Raw genomic sequence first — 22,618 nt, 5'->3', positions numbered from 1 at the left:
CTTCCAAGTACTTTGTCAAACAACAGAAATCCTGTGGTTTCATTCTTGTCTTGTCCAAAGCCAACAATGACTTTGCATACCAGGGACGATCTGTCGAGGTCTTTTGTCACGACCAGTGTTTTGTTTTCAGACGATTTTTCCACAAAAATGACTGAAAAACAGGAGGTTTTACGGTGGTGTTTAGTACATGCCAAAATGTTAATATGTAACAATAACTTGAGTTGTGGACAAAGGATTCTCATGCACAAAGCCCCTTCCCTGCGATTCAGAGCGGTCATAAGACTTCAGAGTAACATGACGGCACAAAGAATGTTGCTGTAAACTAGATGATATAGCGCTAGCCACGCATGGAGTAAATGTGGTTTGCCTTGCCAGTGAAAACCATTCTCTTGGAGAAGTGTGAAATGTCAGAAGTGGGATTTGAACCCACGCCTCCAGGGGAGACTGCGACCTTAACGCAGCGCCTTAGACCGCTCGGCCATCCTGACCATGAAAGGAATTCTTGCACAATAGTGTCGGCGGGCCCAGTGATCATTCGAGTGAATATGTGGATCTGCATGGTGTTCAAGTGTATTGGCTGTTGTTTAAGAGGACTCCTGAGGCAAACAAATAGTAGGCATAGCATTTGGAAGCAAGAACTCTTCAGATGTAAAACGGCTGCAACAATCTTTAAACTGGACGACACAGTGCCAGAATAGCAATACAACATAGCATAGCCAAGCAAGGAGTGAAGTTGGGTTCCCTTGCCAGTGAAAACCATTCTCTTGGAGAAGGTTGCTTTGTCAGAAGTGGGATTTGAACCCACGCCTCCAGGGGAGGGAGGAGTGTTGGCGGGCCCAGGGATCATTCGAGTGAATATGTGGGTCTACGTGCTGTTCATGTGTCTTGGCTGTTGTTTAAGTTGTTTAATAACCACAATAATGTCACGTGTACATAAAATCATTTAAGAAATTAAAAAGGGGGAAAAGGAGAGCAAAGTGAGGAAAGGTGTGACAGATGATGTCCCACAGCAGTCTAAGCCTATAGCAGCTTGGGCAACATGGGATGTTTCAGGATTACCTGAGCCATCCCTAACTATAAGCTTTATCAAAAAGCATTTGGAAGCAAGAACTCTTCAGATGTAAAACGGCCGCAATAATCTTTAAACTGGACGATACAGTGCCAGTTTAGCAATACAACGTAGCATAGCCAAGCAAGGAGTGAACTTGGGTTGCCTTGCCAGTGAAAATCATTCTGTTGGAGAAGTTTGCATTGTCAGAAGTGGAATTTGAACCCCGCCTCCAAGGGAAACTGCGGTCTTAACGCAGCACTTTAAAGGCCAAGCGTCGTTGCCGTGATGGCTCGAGCGAGCGTTGTTGATGACTTCACGCGGTCGTCCCGACCATATATTGTGGCTGGAGTCAATGCGACAGTCGTTGCAGTCTTTTCAGTCACAGAGGTGTCGCTGCTACGGGAAGGTTACCGCTAATAACTCCATAACGAGTAAAATGGAGAAGAAAACAATGCCCCCGTCAAGAGCAGGAAGAGTAGCACTGTCATCAATGATCAGCATTCTCACCTCTGCTTACATAATAGCTGATGAGCCTAAAGAATTTGGAATTTCAAGAGGCATGATGATGCCCATCTCACCTCCAAATTCCTAAGCATTCTCACCTCTACTTATATAATAGCTGATCAGCCTCCAGAAGTTGAAATTTCAATAGGCATGATGATGCCCATCTCACCTCCAAATTCCTGAGCATTCTCACCTATTACTTACATAATAGCTGAGACTGCAGAAGTTGAAATTTCAATAGGTGTCTTATCACCATTATAGTCTGATGTAATACTTAGAATACTGTTTTGATATTCTCACCCATCTTAGGCCTAAATGTGAATAGCCCCCCTTCAAATAGCCTGATATGAATCCAGCAGCAATACAATGTAGCATAGCCAAGCAAGGAGTGAACTTGGGTTGCCTTGCCAGTAAAAATAATTCTGGTAGAGAAGTTTGCAATGTCAGAAGTGGAATTTGAACCCCGCCTCCAAGGGAAACTGCGGTCTTAACGCAGCACTTTAAAGGCCAAGCGTCGTTGCCGTGATGGCTCGAGCGAGCGTTGTTGATGACTTCAGGCTGTCGTTCCGACCATATATTGTGGCTGGAGTCGATGCGCCAGTCGTTGCAGTCTTTTCAGTCACAGAGGTGTCGCTGCTACGGGAAGGTTACCGCTAACGACTCCACAACGAGGAAAATGGAGAAGAAAACAAGAGCAGGAAGAGTAGCACTGTTATCAATGATCAGCATTCTCACCTCTGCTTACATAATAGCTGATGAGCCTCCAGAATTTGAAATTTCAAGAGGCATGATGATGCCCATCTCACCTCCAAATTCCTAAGCATTCTCACCCATTACTTACATAATAGCTGATCAGCCTCCAGAAGTTGAAATTTCAATAGGCATGATGATGCCCATCTCACCTCCAAATTGCTGAGCATTCTCACCCATTACTTACATAATAGCTGAGACTGCAGAAGTTGAAATTTCAATAGGTGTGTTATCACCATTATAGTCTGATGTGGTACTTAGAATACTGTTTTGATATTCTCACCCATCTTAGGCCTAAATGTGAATAGCCCCCCTTCAAATAGCCTGATATGAATCCAGTTTGCTTCGGTCAAAAGCCCTGTCCTGTTGTCCTATGATAATGGTATGGTATGGTACCGGGGGTTTGAAAAATCTGCATAAGGGTCCAAAGTAGAATCTATTTACAACTTATCAACACTGCAAAGGGAAAAAAAAAAGTCTAGCTTCTTCTGGAGCAAACATTCTACTTTTTATTGTTTTGATGATGCGGAGTGTCCTACATCTACCACAAGGCAGAATTTCTGGGTGTTGCCACCAAGATTCAAGATTCAAGCGTTTATTGTCATATATACAGTGCATGTTAGAAACACATTCCTGTACAATGAGATTCTTGTTGAGCCCTTTTCACCACTTGCATGCTGCAGATCATGCCTAGTTTCTTCTCAATTGCTTTGCGTGATTCAAAACATTCCTTTAAAAGGCACCTAAAATGGGACACAAAACTCTTATTTCGCTCATTGGCTACGGTAGTCTTTTCAAATGACGACTGTATCTGTCCCATCGAAATTCCTCGTTAGTATAATGGTCAGTATCTCCGCCTGTCACGCGGAAGATCGGGGTTCGATTCCCCGACGGGGAGAGCTAGGACTTTTATCACATGCCTCCCACCAAGTATAATCTAATTCACCCACCATCAGCGAACTTCCCTCTTGCAAACAGTCACCTCCCTTACAAATCACTCAAGACCAGCAGCTCTTACACCAGCCTTCAATACATGCTGTCATCTCATATTCAACTATCTTACACTTGTTTGCTTTTATCAAAGCACTTTGGAAGGCATTTCACTTGGCACCACATGTATTGCCACCACGAGAAGCCTGGCCTGCAGGGACCTCTATCTTCCCCCTAACCTCTCCTTCATAAGACTCTTCCATAAATCTCACTTCCAAGTACCTTGTCCAACAACAGAAGACCTGTTGTTTCATTCTTGTCTTGTCCAAAGCCAACAAGGACTTCCCCCTAACCTCTCCTTCATACCACTCTTCCATAAAGCTCACTTCCAAGTACTTTGTCCAACAACAGAAATCCTGTGGTTTCATTCTTGTCTTGTCCAAAGCCAACAATGACTTTGCATACCAGGGACGATCTGTCGAGGTCTTTTGTCACGACCAGTGTTTTGTTTTCAGACGATTTTTCCACAAAAATGACTGAAAAACAGGAGGTTTTACGGTGGTGTTTAGTACATGCCAAAATGTTAATATGTAACAATAACTTGAGTAGTGGACAAAGGATTCTCATGCACAAAGCCCCTTCCCTGCGATTCAGAGCGGTCATAAGACTTCAGAGTAACATGACGGCACAAAGAATGTTGCTGTAAACTAGATGATATAGCGCTAGCCAAGCAAGGAGTGAAGTTGGGTTGCCTTTGCCAGTGAAAACCATTCTCTTGGAGAAGGTTGCTTTGTCAGAAGTGGGATTTGAACCCACGCCTCCAGGGGAGACTGCGACCTGAACGCAGCGCCTTAGACCGCTCGGCCATCCTGACCGCAAAAAAAAGACTTGCACTTATTGTCGGCGGGCCCAGGGACCATTCGAGTGAATATGTGGGTCTACGTGGTGTTCATGTGTCTTGGCTGTTGTTTAAGTTGTTTAATAACCACAATAATGTCACGTGTACATAAAATCATTTGAAAAATTAAACAGGGGGAAAAAGAGAGCAAAGTGAGGAAAGGTGTGACAGATGAGGTCCCCCAGCAGTCTAAGCCTATAGCAGCTTGGGCAACATGGGATGTTTCAGGATTACCTGAGCCATCCCTAACTATAAGCTTTATCAAAAAGCATTTGGAAGCAAGAACTCTTCAGATGTAAAATGGCCGCAATAATCTTTAAACTAGACGATACAGTGCCAGTTTAGCAATACAACGTAGCATAGCCAAGCAAGGAGTGAACTTGGGTTGCCTTGCCAGTAAAAATAATTCTGGTAGAGAAGTTTGCAATGTCAGAAGTGGAATTTGAACCCCGCCTCCAAGGGAAATTGCGGTCTTAACGCAGCACTTTAAAGGCCAAGCGTCGTTGCCGTGATGGCTCGAGCGAGCGTTGATGATGACTTCACGCTGTCGTTCCGACCATATATTGTGGCTGGAGTCGATGCGCCAGTCGTTGCAGTCTTTTCAGTCACAGAGGTGTCACTGCTACGGGAAGGTTACCGCTAACGACTCCACAACGAGGAAAATGGAGAAGAAAACAAGAGCAGGAAGAGTAGCACTGTTATCAATGATCAGCATTCTCACCTCTGCTTACATAATAGCTGATGAGCCTCCAGAATTTGAAATTTCAAGAGGCATGATGATGCCCATCTCACCTCCAAATTCCTAAGCATTCTCACCCATTACTTACATAATAGCTGATCAGCCTCCAGAAGTTGAAATTTCAATAGGCATGATGATGCCCATCTCACCTCCAAATTGCTGAGCATTCTCACCCATTACTTACATAATAGCTGAGACTGCAGAAGTTGAAATTTCAATAGGTGTGTTATCACCATTATAGTCTGATGTGGTACTTAGAATACTGTTTTGATATTCTCACCCATCTTAGGCCTAAATGTGAATAGCCCCCCTTCAAATAGCCTGATATGAATCCAGTTTGCTTCGGTCAAAAGCCCTGTCCTGTTGTCCTATGATACGGTACCGGGGGTTTGAAAAATCTGCATAAGGGTCCAAAGTAGAATCTATTTACAACTTATCAACACTGCAAAGGGAAAAAAAAAAGTCTAGCTTCTTCTGGAGCAAACATTCTACTTTTTATGCTGCAGATCATGCCTAGTTTCTTCTCAATTGCTTTGCGTGATTCAAAACATTCCTTTAAAAGGCACCTCAAATGGGACACAAAACTCTTATTTCGCTCATTGGCCACGGTAGTCTTTTCAAATGACGACTGTATCTGTCACATCGAAATTCCTCGTTAATATAATGGTCAGTATCTCCGCCTGTCACGCGGAAGATCGGGGTTCGATTCCCCGACGGGGAGAGCTAGGACTTTTATCACATGCCTCCCACCAAGTATAATCTAATTCACCCACCATCAGCCAAGTTCCCTCTTGCAAACAGTCACCTCCCTTACAAATCACTCAAGACCAGCAGCTCTTACACCAGCCTTCAATACATGCTGTCATCTCATATTCAACTATCTTACACTTGTTTGCTTTTATCAAAGCACTTTGGAAGGCATTTCACTTGGCACCAAATGTATTGCCACCACGAGAAGCCTGGCCTGCAGGGACTATCTTCCCCCTAACCTCTCCTTCATACCACTCTTCCATAAAGCTCACTTCCAAGTACCTTGTCCAACAACAGAAAACCGGTTGTTTCATTCTTGTCTTGTCCAAAGCCAACAAGGACTTCCCCCTAACCTCTCCTTCATACCACTCTTCCATAAAGCTCACTTCCAAGTACTTTGTCAAACAACAGAAATCCTGTGGTTTCATTCTTGTCTTGTCCAAAGCCAACAATGACTTTGCATACCAGGGACGATCTGTCGAGGTCTTTTGTCACGACCAGTGTTTTGTTTTCAGACGATTTTTCCACAAAAATGACTGAAAAACAGGAGGTTTTACGGTGGTGTTGAGTACATGCCAAAATGTTAATATGTAACAATAACTTGAGTTGTGGACAAAGGATTCTCATGCACAAAGCCCCTTCCCTGCGATTCAGAGCGGTCATAAGACTTCAGAGTAACATGACGGCACAAAGAATGTTGCTGTAAACTAGATGATATAGCGCTAGCCACGCATGGAGTAAATGTGGTTTGCCTTGCCAGTGAAAACCATTCTCTTGGAGAAGTGTGAAATGTCAGAAGTGGGATTTGAACCCACGCCTCCAGGGGAGACTGCGACCTTAACGCAGCGCCTTAGACCGCTCGGCCATCCTGACCATGAAAGGAATTCTTGCACAATAGTGTCGGCGGGCCCAGTGATCATTCGAGTGAATATGTGGATCTGCATGGTGTTCAAGTGTATTGGCTGTTGTTTAAGAGGACTCCTGAGGCAAACAAATAGTAGGCATAGCATTTGGAAGCAAGAACTCTTCAGATGTAAAACGGCTGCAACAATCTTTAAACTGGACGACACAGTGCCAGAATAGCAATACAACATAGCATAGCCAAGCAAGGAGTGAAGTTGGGTTGCCTTGCCAGTGAAAACCATTCTCTTGGAGAAGGTTGCTTTGTCAGAAGTGGGATTTGAACCCACGCCTCCAGGGGAGGGAGGAGTGTTGGCGGGCCCAGGGATCATTCGAGTGAATATGTGGGTCTACGTGCTGTTCATGTGTCTTGGCTGTTGTTTAAGTTGTTTAATAACCACAATAATGTCACGTGTACATGAAATCATTTAAGAAATTAAAAAGGGGGAAAAGGAGAGCAAAGTGAGGAAAGGTGTGACAGATGATGTCCCACAGCAGTCTAAGCCTATAGCAGCTTGGGCAACATGGGATGTTTCAGGATTACCTGAGCCATCCCTAACTATAAGCTTTATCAAAAAGCATTTGGAAGCAAGAACTCTTCAGATGTAAAACGGCCGCAATAATCTTTAAACTGGACGATACAGTGCCAGTTTAGCAATACTACGTAGCATAGCCAAGCAAGGAGTGAACTTGGGTTGCCTTGCCAGTGAAAATCATTCTGTTGGAGAAGTTTGCATTGTCAGAAGTGGAATTTGAACCCCGCCTCCAAGGGAAACTGCGGTCTTAACGCAGCACTTTAAAGGCCAAGCGTCGTTGCCGTGATGGCTCGAGCGAGCGTTGTTGATGACTTCACGCGGTCGTCCCGACCATATATTGTGGCTGGAGTCAATGCGACAGTCGTTGCAGTCTTTTCAGTCACAGAGGTGTCGCTGCTACGGGAAGGTTACCGCTAATAACTCCATAACGAGTAAAATGGAGAAGAAAACAATGCCCCCGTCAAGAGCAGGAAGAGTAGCACTGTCATCAATGATCAGCATTCTCACCTCTGCTTACATAATAGCTGATGAGCCTAAAGAATTTGGAATTTCAAGAGGCATGATGATGCCCATCTCACCTCCAAATTCCTAAGCATTCTCACCCATTACTTACATAATAGCTGATCAGCCTCCAGAAGTTGAAATTTCAATAGGCATGATGATGCCCATCTCACCTCCAAATTGCTGAGCATTCTCACCCATTACTTACATAATAGCTGAGACTGCAGAAGTTGAAATTTCAATAGGTGTGTTATCACCATTATAGTCTGATGTGGTACTTAGAATACTGTTTTGATATTCTCACCCATCTTAGGCCTAAATGTGAATAGCCCCCCTTCAAATAGCCTGATATGAATCCAGTTTGCTTCGGTCAAAAGCCCTGTCCTGTTGTCCTATGATACGGTACCGGGGGTTTGAAAAATCTGCATAAGGGTCAAAAGTAGAATCTATTTACAACTTATCAACACTGCAAAGGGAAAAAAAAAAGTCTAGCTTCTTCTGGAGCAAACATTCTACTTTTTATGCTGCAGATCATGCCTAGTTTCTTCTCAATTGCTTTGCGTGATTCAAAACATTCCTTTAAAAGGCACCTCAAATGGGACACAAAACTCTTATTTCGCTCATTGGCTACGGTAGTCTTTTCAAATGACGACTGTATCTGTCACATCGAAATTCCTCGTTAGTATAATGGTCAGTATCTCCGCCTGTCACGCGGAACATCGGGGTTCGATTCCCCGACGGGGAGAGCTAGGACTTTTATCACATGCCTCCCACCAAGTATAATCTAATTCACCCACCATCAGCCAAGTTCCCTCTTGCAAACAGTCACCTCCCTTACAAATCACTCAAGACCAGCAGCTCTTACACCAGCCTTCAATACATGCTGTCATCTCATATTCAACTATCTTACACTTGTTTGCTTTTATCAAAGCACTTTGGAAGGCATTTCACTTGGCACCAAATGTATTGCCACCACGAGAAGCCTGGCCTGCAGGGACTATCTTCCCCCTAACCTCTCCTTCATACCACTCTTCCATAAAGCTCACTTCCAAGTACCTTGTCCAACAACAGAAAACCGGTTGTTTCATTCTTGTCTTGTCCAAAGCCAACAAGGACTTCCCCCTAACCTCTCCTTCATACCACTCTTCCATAAAGCTCACTTCCAAGTACTTTGTCAAACAACAGAAATCCTGTGGTTTCATTCTTGTCTTGTCCAAAGCCAACAATGACTTTGCATACCAGGGACGATCTGTCGAGGTCTTTTGTCACGACCAGTGTTTTGTTTTCAGACGATTTTTCCACAAAAATGACTGAAAAACAGGAGGTTTTACGGTGGTGTTGAGTACATGCCAAAATGTTAATATGTAACAATAACTTGAGTTGTGGACAAAGGATTCTCATGCACAAAGCCCCTTCCCTGCGATTCAGAGCGGTCATAAGACTTCAGAGTAACATGACGGCACAAAGAATGTTGCTGTAAACTAGATGATATAGCGCTAGCCACGCATGGAGTAAATGTGGTTTGCCTTGCCAGTGAAAACCATTCTCTTGGAGAAGTGTGAAATGTCAGAAGTGGGATTTGAACCCACGCCTCCAGGGGAGACTGCGACCTTAACGCAGCGCCTTAGACCGCTCGGCCATCCTGACCATGAAAGGAATTCTTGCACATTAGTGTCGGCGGGCCCAGTGATCATTCGAGTGAATATGTGGATCTGCATGGTGTTCAAGTGTATTGGCTGTTGTTTAAGAGGACTCCTGAGGCAAACAAATAGTAGGCATAGCATTTGGAAGCAAGAACTCTTCAGATGTAAAACGGCTGCAACAATCTTTAAACTGGACGACACAGTGCCAGAATAGCAATACAACATAGCATAGCCAAGCAAGGAGTGAAGTTGGGTTGCCTTGCCAGTGAAAACCATTCTCTTGGAGAAGGTTGCTTTGTCAGAAGTGGGATTTGAACCCACGCCTCCAGGGGAGGGAGGAGTGTTGGCGGGCCCAGGGATCATTCGAGTGAATATGTGGGTCTACGTGCTGTTCATGTGTCTTGGCTGTTGTTTAAGTTGTTTAATAACCACAATAATGTCACGTGTACATAAAATCATTTAAGAAATTAAAAAGGGGGAAAAGGAGAGCAAAGTGAGGAAAGGTGTGACAGATGATGTCCCACAGCAGTCTAAGCCTATAGCAGCTTGGGCAACATGGGATGTTTCAGGATTACCTGAGCCATCCCTAACTATAAGCTTTATCAAAAAGCATTTGGAAGCAAGAACTCTTCAGATGTAAAACGGCCGCAATAATCTTTAAACTGGACGATACAGTGCCAGTTTAGCAATACAACGTAGCATAGCCAAGCAAGGAGTGAACTTGGGTTGCCTTGCCAGTGAAAATCATTCTGTTGGAGAAGTTTGCATTGTCAGAAGTGGAATTTGAACCCCGCCTCCAAGGGAAACTGCGGTCTTAACGCAGCACTTTAAAGGCCAAGCGTCGTTGCCGTGATGGCTCGAGCGAGCGTTGTTGATGACTTCACGCGGTCGTCCCGACCATATATTGTGGCTGGAGTCAATGCGACAGTCGTTGCAGTCTTTTCAGTCACAGAGGTGTCGCTGCTACGGGAAGGTTACCGCTAATAACTCCATAACGAGTAAAATGGAGAAGAAAACAATGCCCCCGTCAAGAGCAGGAAGAGTAGCACTGTCATCAATGATCAGCATTCTCACCTCTGCTTACATAATAGCTGATGAGCCTAAAGAATTTGGAATTTCAAGAGGCATGATGATGCCCATCTCACCTCCAAATTCCTAAGCATTCTCACCTCTACTTATATAATAGCTGATCAGCCTCCAGAAGTTGAAATTTCAATAGGCATGATGATGCCCATCTCACCTCCAAATTCCTGAGCATTCTCACCTATTACTTACATAATAGCTGAGACTGCAGAAGTTGAAATTTCAATAGGTGTCTTATCACCATTATAGTCTGATGTAATACTTAGAATACTGTTTTGATATTCTCACCCATCTTAGGCCTAAATGTGAATAGCCCCCCTTCAAATAGCCTGATATGAATCCAGCAGCAATACAATGTAGCATAGCCAAGCAAGGAGTGAACTTGGGTTGCCTTGCCAGTAAAAATAATTCTGGTAGAGAAGTTTGCAATGTCAGAAGTGGAATTTGAACCCCGCCTCCAAGGGAAACTGCGGTCTTAACGCAGCACTTTAAAGGCCAAGCGTCGTTGCCGTGATGGCTCGAGCGAGCGTTGTTGATGACTTCAGGCTGTCGTTCCGACCATATATTGTGGCTGGAGTCGATGCGCCAGTCGTTGCAGTCTTTTCAGTCACAGAGGTGTCGCTGCTACGGGAAGGTTACCGCTAACGACTCCACAACGAGGAAAATGGAGAAGAAAACAAGAGCAGGAAGAGTAGCACTGTTATCAATGATCAGCATTCTCACCTCTGCTTACATAATAGCTGATGAGCCTCCAGAATTTGAAATTTCAAGAGGCATGATGATGCCCATCTCACCTCCAAATTCCTAAGCATTCTCACCCATTACTTACATAATAGCTGATCAGCCTCCAGAAGTTGAAATTTCAATAGGCATGATGATGCCCATCTCACCTCCAAATTGCTGAGCATTCTCACCCATTACTTACATAATAGCTGAGACTGCAGAAGTTGAAATTTCAATAGGTGTGTTATCACCATTATAGTCTGATGTGGTACTTAGAATACTGTTTTGATATTCTCACCCATCTTAGGCCTAAATGTGAATAGCCCCCCTTCAAATAGCCTGATATGAATCCAGTTTGCTTCGGTCAAAAGCCCTGTCCTGTTGTCCTATGATAATGGTATGGTATGGTACCGGGGGTTTGAAAAATCTGCATAAGGGTCCAAAGTAGAATCTATTTACAACTTATCAACACTGCAAAGGGAAAAAAAAAAGTCTAGCTTCTTCTGGAGCAAACATTATACTTTTTATTGTTTTGATGATGCGGAGTGTCCTACATCTACCACAAGGCAGAATTTCTGGGTGTTGCCACCAAGATTCAAGATTCAAGCGTTTATTGTCATATATACAGTGCATGTTAGAAACACATTCCTGTACAATGAGATTCTTGTTGAGCCCTTTTCACCACTTGCATGCTGCAGATCATGCCTAGTTTCTTCTCAATTGCTTTGCGTGATTCAAAACATTCCTTTAAAAGGCACCTAAAATGGGACACAAAACTCTTATTTCGCTCATTGGCTACGGTAGTCTTTTCAAATGACGACTGTATCTGTCCCATCGAAATTCCTCGTTAGTATAATGGTCAGTATCTCCGCCTGTCACGCGGAAGATCGGGGTTCGATTCCCCGACGGGGAGAGCTAGGACTTTTATCACATGCCTCCCACCAAGTATAATCTAATTCACCCACCATCAGCCAAGTTCCCTCTTGCAAACAGTCACCTCCCTTACAAATCACTCAAGACCAGCAGCTCTTACACCAGCCTTCAATACATGCTGTCATCTCATATTCAACTATCTTACACTTGTTTGCTTTTATCAAAGCACTTTGGAAGGCATTTCACTTGGCACCAAATGTATTGCCACCACGAGAAGCCTGGCCTGCAGGGACTATCTTCCCCCTAACCTCTCCTTCATACCACTCTTCCATAAAGCTCACTTCCAAGTACCTTGTCCAACAACAGAAAACCGGTTGTTTCATTCTTGTCTTGTCCAAAGCCAACAAGGACTTCCCCCTAACCTCTCCTTCATACCACTCTTCCATAAAGCTCACTTCCAAGTACTTTGTCAAACAACAGAAATCCTGTGGTTTCATTCTTGTCTTGTCCAAAGCCAACAATGACTTTGCATACCAGGGACGATCTGTCGAGGTCTTTTGTCACGACCAGTGTTTTGTTTTCAGACGATTTTTCCACAAAAATGACTGAAAAACAGGAGGTTTTACGGTGGTGTTGAGTACATGCCAAAATGTTAATATGTAACAATAACTTGAGTTGTGGACAAAGGATTCTCATGCACAAAGCCCCTTCCCTGCGATTCAGAGCGGTCATAAGACTTCAGAGTAACATGACGGCACAAAGAATGTTGCTGTAAACTAGATGATATAGCGCTAGCCACGCATGGAGTAAATGTGGTTTGCCTTGCCAGTGAAAACCATTCTCTTGGAGAAGTGTGAAATGTCAGAAGTGGGATTTGAACCCACGCCTCCAGGGGAGACTGCGACCTGAACGCAGCGCCTTAGACCGCTCGGCCATCCTGACCATGAAAGGAATTCTTGCACATTAGTGTCGGCGGGCCCAGTGATCATTCGAGTGAATATGTGGATCTGCATGGTGTTCAAGTGTATTGGCTGTTGTTTAAGAGGACTCCTGAGGCAAACAAATAGTAGGCATAGCATTTGGAAGCAAGAACTCTTCAGATGTAAAACGGCTGCAACAATCTTTAAACTGGACGACACAGTGCCAGAATAGCAATACAACATAGCATAGCCAAGCAAGGAGTGAAGTTGGGTTGCCTTGCCAGTGAAAACCATTCTCTTGGAGAAGGTTGCTTTGTCAGAAGTGGGATTTGAACCCACGCCTCCAGGGGAGGGAGGAGTGTTGGCGGGCCCAGGGATCATTCGAGTGAATATGTGGGTCTACGTGCTGTTCATGTGTCTTGGCTGTTGTTTAAGTTGTTTAATAACCACAATAATGTCACGTGTACATAAAATCATTTAAGAAATTAAAAAGGGGGAAAAGGAGAGCAAAGTGAGGAAAGGTGTGACAGATGATGTCCCACAGCAGTCTAAGCCTATAGCAGCTTGGGCAACATGGGATGTTTCAGGATTACCTGAGCCATCCCTAACTATAAGCTTTATCAAAAAGCATTTGGAAGCAAGAACTCTTCAGATGTAAAACGGCCGCAATAATCTTTAAACTGGACGATACAGTGCCAGTTTAGCAATACAACGTAGCATAGCCAAGCAAGGAGTGAACTTGGGTTGCCTTGCCAGTGAAAATCATTCTGTTGGAGAAGTTTGCATTGTCAGAAGTGGAATTTGAACCCCGCCTCCAAGGGAAACTGCGGTCTTAACGCAGCACTTTAAAGGCCAAGCGTCGTTGCCGTGATGGCTCGAGCGAGCGTTGTTGATGACTTCACGCGGTCGTCCGGACCATATATTGTGGCTGGAGTCAATGCGACAGTCGTTGCAGTCTTTTCAGTCACAGAGGTGTCGCTGCTACGGGAAGGTTACCGCTAATAACTCCATAACGAGTAAAATGGAGAAGAAAACAATGCCCCCGTCAAGAGCAGGAAGAGTAGCACTGTCATCAATGATCAGCATTCTCACCTCTGCTTACATAATAGCTGATGAGCCTAAAGAATTTGGAATTTCAAGAGGCATGATGATGCCCATCTCACCTCCAAATTCCTAAGCATTCTCACCTCTACTTATATAATAGCTGATCAGCCTCCAGAAGTTGAAATTTCAATAGGCATGATGATGCCCATCTCACCTCCAAATTCCTGAGCATTCTCACCTATTACTTACATAATAGCTGAGACTGCAGAAGTTGAAATTTCAATAGGTGTCTTATCACCATTATAGTCTGATGTAATACTTAGAATACTGTTTTGATATTCTCACCCATCTTAGGCCTAAATGTGAATAGCCCCCCTTCAAATAGCCTGATATGAATCCAGCAGCAATACAATGTAGCATAGCCAAGCAAGGAGTGAACTTGGGTTGCCTTGCCAGTAAAAATAATTCTGGTAGAGAAGTTTGCAATGTCAGAAGTGGAATTTGAACCCCGCCTCCAAGGGAAACTGCGGTCTTAACGCAGCACTTTAAAGGCCAAGCGTCGTTGCCGTGATGGCTCGAGCGAGCGTTGTTGATGACTTCAGGCTGTCGTTCCGACCATATATTGTGGCTGGAGTCGATGCGCCAGTCGTTGCAGTCTTTTCAGTCACAGAGGTGTCGCTGCTACGGGAAGGTTACCGCTAACGACTCCACAACGAGGAAAATGGAGAAGAAAACAAGAGCAGGAAGAGTAGCACTGTTATCAATGATCAGCATTCTCACCTCTGCTTACATAATAGCTGATGAGCCTCCAGAATTTGAAATTTCAAGAGGCATGATGATGCCCATCTCACCTCCAAATTCCTAAGCATTCTCACCCATTACTTACATAATAGCTGATCAGCCTCCAGAAGTTGAAATTTCAATAGGCATGATGATGCCCATCTCACCTCCAAATTGCTGAGCATTCTCACCCATTACTTACATAATAGCTGAGACTGCAGAAGTTGAAATTTCAATAGGTGTGTTATCACCATTATAGTCTGATGTGGTACTTAGAATACTGTTTTGATATTCTCACCCATCTTAGGCCTAAATGTGAATAGCCCCCCTTCAAATAGCCTGATATGAATCCAGTTTGCTTCGGTCAAAAGCCCTGTCCTGTTGTCCTATGATACGGTACCGGGGGTTTGAAAAATCTGCATAAGGGTCCAAAGTAGAATCTATTTACAACTTATCAACACTGCAAAGGGAAAAAAAAAAGTCTAGCTTCTTCTGGAGCAAACATTCTACTTTTTATTGTTTTGATGATGCGGAGTGTCCTACATCTACCACAAGGCAGAATTTCTGGGTGTTGCCACCAAGATTCAAGATTCAAGCGTTTATTGTCATATATACAGTGCATGTTAGAAACACATTCCTGTACAATGAGATTCTTGTTGAGCCCTTTTCACCACTTGCATGCTGCAGATCATGCCTAGTTTCTTCTCAATTGCTTTGCGTGATTCAAAACATTCCTTTAAAAGGCACCTAAAATGGGACACAAAACTCTTATTTCGCTCATTGGCTACGGTAGTCTTTTCAAATGACGACTGTATCTATCCCATCGAAATTCCTCGTTAGTATAATGGTCAGTATCTCCGCCTGTCACGCGGAAGATTGGTGTTCGATTCCCTGACGGGGAGAGCTAGGACTTTTATCACATGCCTCCCACCAAGTATAATCTAATTCACCCACCATCAGCCAAGTTCCCTCTTGCAAACAGTCACCTCCCTTACAAATCACTCAAGACCAGCAGCTCTTACACCAGCCTTCAATACATGCTGTCATCTCATATTCAACTATCTTACACTTGTTTGCTTTTATCAAAGCACTTTGGAAGGCATTTCACTTGGCACCACATGTATTGCCACCACGAGAAGCCTGGCCTGCAGGGACCTCTATCTTCCCCCTAACCTCTCCTTCATAAGACTCTTCCATAAATCTCACTTCCAAGTACCTTGTCCAACAACAGAAGACCTGTTGTTTCATTCTTGTCTTGTCCAAAGCCAACAAGGACTTCCCCCTAACCTCTCCTTCATACCACTCTTCCATAAAGCTCACTTCCAAGTACTTTGTCCAACAACAGAAATCCTGTGGTTTCATTCTTGTCTTGTCCAAAGCCAACAATGACTTTGCATACCAGGGACGATCTGTCGAGGTCTTTTGTCACGACCAGTGTTTTGTTTTCAGACGATTTTTCCACAAAAATGACTGAAAAACAGGAGGTTTTACGGTGGTGTTTAGTACATGCCAAAATGTTAATATGTAACAATAACTTGAGTTGTGGACAAAGGATTCTCATGCACAAAGCCCCTTCCCTGCGATTCAGAGCGGTCATAAGACTTCAGAGTAACATGACGGCACAAAGAATGTTGCTGTAAACTAGATGATATAGCGCTAGCCAAGCAAGGAGTGAAGTTGGGTTGCCTTTGCCAGTGAAAACCATTTTCTTGGAGAAGGTTGCTTTGTCAGAAGTGGGATTTGAACCCACGCCTCCAGGGGAGACTGCGACCTGAACGCAGCGCCTTAGACCGCTCGGCCATCCTGACCGCAAAAAAAAGACTTGCACTTATTGTCGGCGGGCCCAGGGACCATTCGAGTGAATATGTGGGTCTACGTGGTGTTCATGTGTCTTGGCTGTTGTTTAAGTTGTTTAATAACCACAATAATGTCACGTGTACATAAAATCATTTGAAAAATTAAACAGGGGGAAAAAGAGAGCAAAGTGAGGAAAGGTGTGACAGATGAGGTCCCCCAGCAGTCTAAGCCTATAGCAGCTTGGGCAACATGGGATGTTTCAGGATTACCTGAGCCATCCCTAACTATAAGCTTTATCAAAAAGCATTTGGAAGCAAGAACTCTTCAGATGTAAAATGGCCGCAATAATCTTTAAACTAGACGATACAGTGCCAGTTTAGCAATACAACGTAGCATAGCCAAGCAAGGAGTGAAGTTGGGTTGCCTTGCCAGTGAAAACCATTCTCTTGGAGAAGGTTGCTTTGTCAGAAGTGGGATTTGAACCCACGCCTCCAGGGGAGGGAGGAGTGTTGGCGGGCCCAGGGATCATTCGAGTGAATATGTGGGTCTACGTGCTGTTCATGTGTCTTGGCTGTTGTTTAAGTTGTTTAATAACCACAATAATGTCACGTGTACATAAAATCATTTAAGAAATTAAAAAGGGGGAAAAGGAGAGCAAAGTGAGGAAAGGTGTGACAGATGATGTCCCACAGCAGTCTAAGCCTATAGCAGCTTGGGCAACATGGGATGTTTCAGGATTACCTGGGCCATCCCTAACTATAAGCTTTATCAAAAAGCATTTGGAAGCAAGAACTCTTCAGATGTAAAACGGCTGCAACAATCTTTAAACTGGACGACACAGTGCCAGAATAGCAATACAACATAGCATAGCCAAGCAAGGAGTGAAGTTTGGTTGCCTTGCCATTGAAAATCATTCTCTTGGAGAAGGTTGCTTTGTCAGAAGTGGGATTTGAACCCACGCCTCAAGGGGGGGGAGGAGTGTCGGCGGGCCCAGGGATTTTCGAGTGACTATGTGGGTCTACGTGTTGTTCAAGTGTATTGGCTGTTGTTTAAGAGGACTCCTGAGGCAAACAAATAGTAGGCATAGCATTTGGAAGCAAGAACTCTTCAGATATAAAACGGCTGCAACAATCTTTAAACTGGACGACACAGTGCCAGAATAGCAATACAACATAGCATAGCCAAGCAAGGAGTGAAGTTGGGTTGCCTTGCCAGTGAAAACCATTCTCTTGGAGAAGGTTGCTTTGTCAGAAGTGGGATTTGAACCCACGCCTCGAGGGGGGGAGGAGTGTCGGCGGGCCCAGGGATCATTTGAGTGACTATGTGGGTCTACGTGCTGTTCATGTGTCTTGGCTGTTGTTTAAGTTGTTTAATAACCACAATAATGTCACGTGTACATAAAATCATTTGAAAAATTAAACAGGGGGAAAAAGAGAGCAAAGTGAGGAAAGGTGTGACAGATGAGGTCCCCCAGCAGTCTAAGCCTATAGCAGCTTGGGCAACATGGGATGTTTCAGGATTACCTGAGCCATCCCTAACTATAAGCTTTATCAAAAAGCATTTGGAAGCAAGAACTCTTCAGATGTAAAATGGCCGCAATAATCTTTAAACTAGACGATACAGTGCCAGTTTAGCAATACAACGTAGCATAGCCAAGCAAGGAGTGAAGTTGGGTTGCCTTGCCAGTGAAAACCATTCTCTTGGAGAAGGTTGCTTTGTCAGAAGTGGGATTTGAACCCACGCCTCCAGGGGAGGGAGGAGTGTTGGCGGGCCCAGGGATCATTCGAGTGAATATGTGGGTCTACGTGCTGTTCATGTGTCTTGGCTGTTGTTTAAGTTGTTTAATAACCACAATAATGTCACGTGTACATAAAATCATTTAAGAAATTAAAAAGGGGGAAAAGGAGAGCAAAGTGAGGAAAGGTGTGACAGATGATGTCCCACAGCAGTCTAAGCCTATAGCAGCTTGGGCAACATGGGATGTTTCAGGATTACCTGAGCCATCCCTAACTATAAGCTTTATCAAAAAGCATTTGGAAGCAAGAACTCTTCAGATGTAAAACGGCTGCAACAATCTTTAAACTGGACGACACAGTGCCAGAATAGCAATACAACATAGCATAGCCAAGCAAGGAGTGAAGTTTGGTTGCCTTGCCATTGAAAATCATTCTCTTGGAGAAGGTTGCTTTGTCAGAAGTGGGATTTGAACCCACGCCTCAAGGGGGGGGAGGAGTGTCGGCGGGCCCAGGGATTTTCGAGTGACTATGTGGGTCTACGTGTTGTTCAAGTGTATTGGCTGTTGTTTAAGAGGACTCCTGAGGCAAACAAATAGTAGGCATAGCATTTGGAAGCAAGAACTCTTCAGATGTAAAACGGCTGCAACAATCTTTAAACTGGACGACACAGTGCCAGAATAGCAATACAACATAGCATAGCCAAGCAAGGAGTGAAGTTGGGTTGCCTTGCCAGTGAAAACCATTCTCTTGGAGAAGGTTGCTTTGTCAGAAGTGGGATTTGAACCCACGCCTCTTGGGGGGGAGGAGTGTCAGCGGGCCCAGGGATCATTCGAGTGACTATGTGGGTCTACGTGCTGTTCATGTGTCTTGGCTGTTGTTTAAGTTGTTTAATAACCCCAATAATGTCACGTGTACATAAAATCATTTGAGAAATTAAACAGGGGGAAAAAGAGAGCAAAGTGAGGAAAGGTGTGACAGATGAGGTCCCCCAGCAGTCTAAGCCTATAGCAGCTTGGGCAACATGGGATGTTTCAGGATTACCTGAGCCATCCCTAACTATAAGCTTTATCAAAAAGCATTTGGAAGCAAGAACTCTTCAGATGTAAAACGGCCGCAATAATCTTTAAACTGGACGATACAGTGCCAGTTTAGCAATACAACGTAGCATAGCCAAGCAAGGAGTGAACTTGGGTTGCCTTGCCAGTGAAAATCATTCTGTTGGAGAAGTTTGCATTGTCAGAAGTGGAATTTGAACCCCGCCTCCAAGGGAAACTGCGGTCTTAACGCAGCACTTTAAAGGCCAAGCGCCGTTGCCGTGATGGCTCGAGCGAGCGTTGTTGATGACTTCACGCGGTCGTCCCGACCATATATTGTGGCTGGAGTCAATGCGACAGTCGTTGCAGTCTTTTCAGTCACAGAGGTGTCGCTGCTACGGGAAGGTTACCGCTAATAACTCCACAACGAGTAAAATGGAGAAGAAAACAATGCCCCCGTCAAGAGCAGGAAGAGTAGCACTGTCATCAATGATCAGCATTCTCACCTCTGCTTACATAATAGCTGATGAGCCTAAAGAATTTGGAATTTCAAGAGGCATGATGATGCCCATCTCACCTCCAAATTCCTAAGCATTCTCACCTCTACTTATATAATAGCTGATCAGCCTCCAGAAGTTGAAATTTCAATAGGCATGATGATGCCCATCTCACCTCCAAATTCCTGAGCATTCTCACCTATTACTTACATAATAGCTGAGACTGCAGAAGTTGAAATTTCAATAGGTGTCTTATCACCATTATAGTCTGATGTAATACTTAGAATACTGTTTTGATATTCTCACCCATCTTAGGCCTAAATGTGAATAGCCCCCCTTCAAATAGCCTGATATGAATCCAGCAGCAATACAACGTAGCATAGCCAAGCAAGGAGTGAACTTGCGTTGCCTTGCCAGTAAAAATAATTCTGGTAGAGAAGTTTGCAATGTCAGAAGTGGAATTTGAACCCCGCCTCCAAGGGAAACTGCGGTCTTAACGCAGCACTTTAAAGGCCAAGCGTCGTTGCCGTGATGGCTCGAGCGAGCGTTGTTGATGACTTCAGGCTGTCGTTCCGACCATATATTGTGGCTGGAGTCGATGCGCCAGTCGTTGCAGTCTTTTCAGTCACAGAGGTGTCGCTGCTACGGGAAGGTTACCGCTAACGACTCCACAACGAGGAAAATGGAGAAGAAAACAAGAGCAGGAAGAGTAGCACTGTTATCAATGATCAGCATTCTCACCTCTGCTTACATAATAGCTGATGAGCCTCCAGAATTTGAAATTTCAAGAGGCATGATGATGCCCATCTCACCTCCAAATTCCTAAGCATTCTCCTCCATTACTTACATAATAGCTGATCAGCCTCCAGAAGTTGAAATTTCAATAGGCATGATGATGCCCATCTCACCTCCAAATTGCTGAGCATTCTCACCCATTACTTACATAATAGCTGAGACTGCAGAAGTTGAAATTTCAATAGGTGTGTTATCACCATTATAGTCTGATGTGGTACTTAGAATACTGTTTTGATATTCTCACCCATCTTAGGCCTAAATGTGAATAGCCCCCCTTCAAATAGCCTGATATGAATCCAGTTTGCTTCGGTCAAAAGCCCTGTCCTGTTGTCCTATGATACGGTACCGGGGGTTTGAAAAATCTGCATAAGGGTCCAAAGTAGAATCTATTTACAACTTATCAACACTGCAAAGGGAAAAAAAAAGTCTAGCTTCTTCTGGAGCAAACATTCTACTTTTTATGCTGCAGATCATGCCTAGTTTCTTCTCAATTGCTTTGCGTGATTCAAAACATTCCTTTAAAAGGCACATCAAATGGGACACAAAACTCTTATTTCGCTCATTGGCTACGGTAGTCTTTTCAAATGACGACTGTATCTGTCACATTGAAATTCCTCGTTAGTATAATGGTCAGTATCTCCGCCTGTCACGTGGAAGATCGGGGTTCGATTCCCCGACGGGGAGAGCTAGGACTTTTATCACATGCCTCCCACCAAGTATAATCTAATTCACCCACCATCAGCCAAGTTCCCTCTTGCAAACAGTCACCTCCCTTACAAATCACTCAAGACCAGCAGCTCTTACACCAGCCTTCAATACATGCTGTCATCTCATATTCAACTATCTTACACTTGTTTGCTTTTATCAAAGCACTTTGGAAGGCATTTCACTTGGCACCAAATGTATTGCCACCACGAGAAGCCTGGCCTGCAGGGACTATCTTCCCCCTAACCTCTCCTTCATACCACTCTTCCATAAAGCTCACTTCCAAGTACCTTGTCCAACAACAGAAAACCGGTTGTTTCATTCTTGTCTTGTCCAAAGCCAACAAGGACTTCCCCCTAACCTCTCCTTCATACCACTCTTCCATAAAGCTCACTTCCAAGTACTTTGTCAAACAACAGAAATCCTGTGGTTTCATTCTTGTCTTGTCCAAAGCCAACAATGACTTTGCATACCAGGGACGATCTGTCGAGGTCTTTTGTCACGACCAGTGTTTTGTTTTCAGACGATTTTTCCACAAAAATGACTGAAAAACAGGAGGTTTTACGGTGGTGTTGAGTACATGCCAAAATGTTAATATGTAACAATAACTTGAGTTGTGGACAAAGGATTCTCATGCACAAAGCCCCTTCCCTGCGATTCAGAGCGGTCCTAAGACATCAGAGTAACATGACGGCACAAAGAATGTTGCTGTAAACTAGATGATATAGCGCTAGCCAAGCAAGGAGTGAAGTTGGGTTGCCTTTGCCAGTGAAAACCATTCTCTTGGAGAAGGTTGCTTTGTCAGAAGTGGGATTTGAACCCACGCCTCCAGGGGAGACTGCGACCTGAACGCAGCGCCTTAGACCGCTCGGCCATCCTGACTGCAAAAAAAAGACTTGCACTTATTGTCGGCGGGCCCAGGGATCATTGGAGTGAATATGTGGGTCTACGTGGTGTTCATGGGTCTTGGCTGTTGTTTAAGTTGTTTAATAACCACAATAATGTCACGTGTACATAAAATCATTTGAAAAATTAAACAGGGGGAAAAAGAGAGCAAAGTGAGGAAAGGTGTGACAGATGATGTCCCACAGCAGTCTAAGCCTATAGCAGCTTGGGCAACATGAGATGTTTCAGGATTACCTGAGCCATCCCTAACTATAAGCTTTATCAAAAAGCATTTGGAAGCAAGAACTATTCAGATGTAAAATGGCCGCAATAATCTTTAAACTAGACGATACAGTGCCAGTTTAGCAATACAACGTAGCATAGTCAAGCAAGGAGTGAACTTGGGTTGCCTTGCCAGTAAAAATCATTCTGTTGGAGAAGTTTGCAATGTCAGAAGTGGAATTTGAACCCCGCCTCCAAGGGAAACTGCGGTCTTAACGCAGCACTTTAAAGGCCAAGCGTCGTTGCCGTGATGGCTCGAGCG

At 44.1% G+C, this 22,618-nt stretch overlaps 9 non-coding genes across 9 annotated transcripts; 2 read left to right on the top strand and 7 right to left on the bottom strand.

The window, feature by feature from the left end:
• Nucleotides 1–405: 405 nt before the first annotated feature.
• On the bottom strand, nt 406–488 carry trnal-aag (transfer RNA leucine (anticodon AAG)). The gene has a single exon. It is a non-coding gene; the product is annotated as a tRNA-Leu (tRNA).
• Nucleotides 489–3,131: 2,643 nt separating this feature from the next.
• trnad-guc (transfer RNA aspartic acid (anticodon GUC)) lies at nt 3,132–3,203 on the top strand. Its single transcript has one exon. It is a non-coding gene; the product is annotated as a tRNA-Asp (tRNA).
• Nucleotides 3,204–4,026: 823 nt separating this feature from the next.
• trnal-cag (transfer RNA leucine (anticodon CAG)) lies at nt 4,027–4,109 on the bottom strand. The gene has a single exon. It is a non-coding gene; the product is annotated as a tRNA-Leu (tRNA).
• A 2,303-nt stretch (nt 4,110–6,412) lies between these two features.
• Nucleotides 6,413–6,495, bottom strand: trnal-aag (transfer RNA leucine (anticodon AAG)). Its single transcript has one exon. It is a non-coding gene; the product is annotated as a tRNA-Leu (tRNA).
• A 2,628-nt stretch (nt 6,496–9,123) lies between these two features.
• trnal-aag (transfer RNA leucine (anticodon AAG)) lies at nt 9,124–9,206 on the bottom strand. The gene has a single exon. It is a non-coding gene; the product is annotated as a tRNA-Leu (tRNA).
• A 2,643-nt stretch (nt 9,207–11,849) lies between these two features.
• trnad-guc (transfer RNA aspartic acid (anticodon GUC)) lies at nt 11,850–11,921 on the top strand. Its single transcript has one exon. It is a non-coding gene; the product is annotated as a tRNA-Asp (tRNA).
• An 819-nt stretch (nt 11,922–12,740) lies between these two features.
• On the bottom strand, nt 12,741–12,823 carry trnal-cag (transfer RNA leucine (anticodon CAG)). Its single transcript has one exon. It is a non-coding gene; the product is annotated as a tRNA-Leu (tRNA).
• Nucleotides 12,824–16,350: 3,527 nt separating this feature from the next.
• On the bottom strand, nt 16,351–16,433 carry trnal-cag (transfer RNA leucine (anticodon CAG)). The gene has a single exon. It is a non-coding gene; the product is annotated as a tRNA-Leu (tRNA).
• Nucleotides 16,434–21,988: 5,555 nt separating this feature from the next.
• Nucleotides 21,989–22,071, bottom strand: trnal-cag (transfer RNA leucine (anticodon CAG)). The gene has a single exon. It is a non-coding gene; the product is annotated as a tRNA-Leu (tRNA).
• Between the last annotated feature and the right edge of the window lie 547 nt (nt 22,072–22,618).

This window comes from Leuresthes tenuis, unplaced genomic scaffold (assembly GCF_036924035.1).
Source record: "Leuresthes tenuis unplaced genomic scaffold, fLeuTen1.0.hap1 SCAF_3, whole genome shotgun sequence".
NCBI lineage: Eukaryota > Metazoa > Chordata > Actinopteri > Atheriniformes > Atherinopsidae > Leuresthes > Leuresthes tenuis.
Note: the sequence above shows the minus strand (reverse complement) of the source record. Positions and strands in the feature narration are given on the sequence as shown.